The sequence below is a fragment of the Sciurus vulgaris genome (assembly GCF_902686455.1).
Source record: "Sciurus vulgaris genome assembly, chromosome: 4".
Taxonomy (NCBI): Eukaryota; Metazoa; Chordata; class Mammalia; order Rodentia; family Sciuridae; genus Sciurus; species Sciurus vulgaris.
In genome coordinates, this window is record NC_136464.1 from 68,833,138 (window position 1) to 68,837,575 (window position 4,438).

At 38.8% G+C, this 4,438-nt stretch overlaps 1 pseudogene across 1 annotated transcript; it reads left to right on the forward strand.

Annotated features, from left to right (window-relative positions):
* The first annotated feature begins 2,984 nt into the window (after window positions 1–2,984).
* On the forward strand, window positions 2,985–3,749 carry LOC306660005 (pre-mRNA-splicing regulator WTAP-like; annotated as a pseudogene). Its single transcript has 2 exons — window positions 2,985–3,431; window positions 3,689–3,749. The product of its transcript is annotated as a pre-mRNA-splicing regulator WTAP-like (transcript).
* Window positions 3,750–4,438: the final 689 nt, after the last annotated feature.

Here is a 4,438-nt window from a genome sequence, read left to right on the forward strand (position 1 = left end):
CTGGGAATTAAACCCAAAGACCTGATGCATGCTAGACAAGCATTCTACCACTGAGCTACACCCCCAACCCCTTTTATTTTATTTTGAGACAGGGTCTTGCTACATCACATAGTCTGGCTTTCACCTTGTGATCCTCCTGCCACAGACTCTCTAGTAGCTGGCATGAACCACAGCACTCACTTTCTGACTTCTTTTGTATGGACACTAATCCCATTCATGTAGGCTCTGCTCTCATGACATAATCACATCCTGAAGCCCCCCACCTCCAAATATCCTTTCATTGGGTATTAGATTTTAATACATTAATTTGGGGACACACCCACATTGAGATGGTGTCAAGGAGTCATTTGTTAACTATATAGGATTCTCTTTTTATGTACAATGTAGTCTAGACCTTGGAAACTGCATGTAGGAGTTAGAATCACAAGGTGAATGCTTCTTGTCGAACAATTGGAGGATCAGTCTGCTCAAAGCTCTTCAAGTTTAGACAGAAAAGTCAGAAGGACAAAAGAGAAGCCTGTAAGACTGAGCCATTCTTGGGGCACTTATAGTATGGAAGCAGGAAGAGAAGACCTTCCACTTATGAGCAGCCTTGCTTGGGACAGAGCAATAAACAGAGCCCAGAGGACAGTCTGTACATGTTCAGGGACCTTCTTCCAACTTCCCTAATTAGGTCAAATCAGCCTCTTGTACAGGAGCAAGTGAGAGAAAGAGGAACAGATGACTGGCAGAATCTTCCCTAATACTTAGCATAAAGTTAATGGTACAAATATCTACTTCATAAGTAATGCAGGAACGAAGAGAAAGAAAGGAAAATACTCCTGTTTCAAAAGTCAAAGGCCCCCCCAACCTGGCTGACCACCAAAAAATAATTGGGAGTTTTAACTAATAGTTTGTTTAGAATTTGCATGTTTTCTTTATCCTTTTTTTATTTTTTGTTATTAGGGATTTAACCCAGGGGTGTTTTATCACTGAGTCACATCCACAACCCTTTTTATTTTTTATTTTGAGACAGCATCTCTCTAAGTTTAGAACCTTGATAAGTTTCTGAGTCAGTCTTCCTTCCTCAGCCTCTAGAGTTTCTGGGATTATAGGCATACGCCACCATGCCTGGCTTACCAGGAGTTTCAAAAAATTAAAAATTCTTGGACTTCATCAGAGTCAGACTCAGATGTTCTAAGGTGAGGCCTGGGAGCCTGTGTTTTTTGAAAATCTCACCTCAGTTCTGATGATTAGTTAGTTCTGGGAATCATTGATTTATGCCCTGGGAACCATCTTCCCAAACTCCTTTTTCAAGGACTTCACATGGTAGAAATATATTTTGTCTGCTGAGAGGAAATAGTTTAACCCACAGGAATTAAAAAAAAAAAAAAAAAACCAAAAACCCAGCATATGCATCAAAACCATAGAAAATGGTTAGTTACCAACTTAGATTGACTTTTAAATGAGATTGTCTTAAATTGTTTGACAAATTGTGTTTGCAAATATTGAAAACAAAATCCAGATACATCATTAACAATATTGTCCAACTTAGTCAAAAAGGAACTTCAATTATTATACAGTGGTCACGTTGGTAACCAGGAGGACCGTGGCTGTGAGCCGGCAGTGCACACACACGGCGAGAGTCCTGGCAACAGTCCCAGGCATGTTGATGTCGGCAGTGGCCCAGGAATGGTTTTGTGGTTTCACTGAGCCATGCTTTCAGGAACCAGCTGTCAGGAGTATTTATCCTATGAGGAAAGAATTAGAATTAAAATCCTTTTTTTTTTTCTTTGAGGAAGAGTGAAGTTTCTGATTTAAGTTTAAATGGCATCACATTGATTTTTGTTTGTTTGTTTCTATTGGACTGAAGATAATGTAACATTCATGGAGAAATAAGTCACTGCTCTGTAAGGGCTGCACAGGGCAGTGGTTCAGAGCCCAGGTTGTAGCTCCCACTGTAGCCTGCCTGGGTTCAGTCTTAACTGCTGCTGACTGCTGCACAAATCATCTGTTGCCCAAATGGGGTCATTTGGTCCAATAAAATGCTGTATAATCTGGATTTGACTTATTCATCTTTATGGCATTGCTTGGTTTGTCCCTGAATTTTTTTATAAACCGATAGTTAGATCTAGAGGCTTAGTTTTCGGAAAAGAGTTCTTCATACTACAACGCTTTTTTTTTTTAACTTTCAAAATTGGTCCGTTATAATTATACATAATAACAGGATTCTTTGTGATATAGTCTTACAAGCACCAACCATAGTAGAGCCATTTCATTCCCCAGTAGTCCCTCGCACCCAGTCTCCTTCCTCTACAGCTTTCCCTAAGATCCTTTTTCTTTTTTTTTTTTTCTCTCTAGCACCTATGCATACTACCACATTCTTAAAAGTTCAGACATAGCATTAGCACCTAAATTCCAGCTGGTGTATTACAACTAGTTTGTATGTCCTAGTTCATGACTTGGGTTCAGATGCATTAGTGAATTTAAGGGGTAGTTTGGTGACAAAAAGAGATTCCTCCTTTTAAGATAGCATTTATTTGAAAGTTTTTCTCAGAAGAACGATTTTCTTTTATGGTATCTCTTTTCAATTTATTTATTTTTAAATGTGGAAGGCTTTGCAAATTTGCATGTAATTCTTGCACAGGGGCCTTGCTAATCTCTGTATTGTTCTAATTTTAGTATAGGTGCTATCCTAAATGTTTATGTTGGCATGTAAGTAAGAGCAAATATTTAACTGTGATGACCATAGGGCAACTCCACGGCATACTGTTTCGGAAACAGGAACTGCTAGCTTTGGTCTGAACTTGCTCACATTTTAAGGGAACTTTGGCAAATGGTCAAGGTCTTAGAATGTTAGTTTAAAGAAAATGGGAAAATAAGGGAGTGCAGCTGCTCCATTACAGCTCAAGTCCCCTGCTTGGGCCATACAGCCGGCTGGTGGCCTCCCCTTGCTTTTCTTGCCCCGGCAGAATCCAGCCGCAAGGCGACTTCTTGGATTCAATATGAACAATGCAGAACCTTTTCCAAAAAAAGGTTTGACTGAGTGAAACAGACTTCAAAGTTATGGCACAACATGAGTTAATTCTAAGATGGAAACAATACGAAGCTTATGTTCAAGCTTTGGAGGGCAAGTACACAGGTGTTAATTCAATGATGAAACTGGCTTAAGGGAGTCTGAAGAAAAACTAAAGCAACAGCAGCAGGAGTCTGGCACGCGAGGAAAACATCCTTGTAATGTGACTAGCGACCAAGGAACAGGAGATGCAGTCGTGTACTACTGAAATTCAGTACTTCAAGCAACTCCAGTGTTGCCCAACTGAGATCAACAGTGGTAGACCCAACCGACAACTTGTTTTTTCTTTAAAAATGAATGGCGAACCAGAACAGACTAAAGACAAACTGGAACAAGCCCAAAATGAACTGTGTTCCTGGAATTTTACACCTGATTGGTAAACAAATCATACTCCCCAGTCAAGACTTCCCCGACAGTCCCACTACAAGAAATCTGTGGTGGGACAGTCAAGTACTAGTTTCCACACCAAGACTCAGACTTTTTGAGCCAAAAAACAAAACAAAACAAAACAAACAATAACAACAATAACCCCCCCACCACATTCTTATACCATGCAGCATGTAACGATTAATGTAAAACTTACCAGATGAACCTTGTTTCAACTTTTTTCTCTTCCCCTTCCTCTTATTTCTGAGGCCTGCTGTTATTGGACTATTCCAAAGAAGAGGCCACCTCTGAAAAATTCCCCTTCTAGAACATGAAGACATTTAAGAAATGTTTCCGTTTGAAGAAATTAGAGGGAGGAACAGAAGTTTTAAGTCTGTGGCACATTATGTCTTCTGATAGTTCGGAGGATTGAAAACCTAGAGATTTAAAGTCACAAACTGAACATGTAAAATTCTAGTAAAATGTAAAAACAGAATATGCATTATTCTTAATTAACCTTGAGCAAAATGACTTAAGAGACACTGTGTATCAGTTTTGACAATAAGACTGTGGACTTCATGATTGTTGTCAAACTTCCTGGAGAAAACTCACATGAGGTGATTTTGCCTTTAAAGTTCTTTTTTTTTTCCTTGCTGAGAACCACCTTTTAATAGTCATGAGAAAATCAAATAATAGATGTCAGTATAAGTTGTGCATATATTTAACCAGTTAGCTTAGGGCTCTGTATTACTTAATGGAGCCTTAAATCAATGTGGTTTTCATCAATAGTTTGTTCTTTGAATAGCTGCAAAAACTGTAGACAATCATAACCGAGGACTGTACAAACATGAAGGTGAGGTATCAAAACTTTAGGTTTAAACTGTTTGAAGCATTGTAACATTCATTTCACAACTATATTTTATAAGGATATTGGCTGTAATGAGACTCACTGCATTATTTTTTTTTTTTTTCAGTAGTGAACTTTATGAACCCCTGCATCCCATCGAACAGGCACAT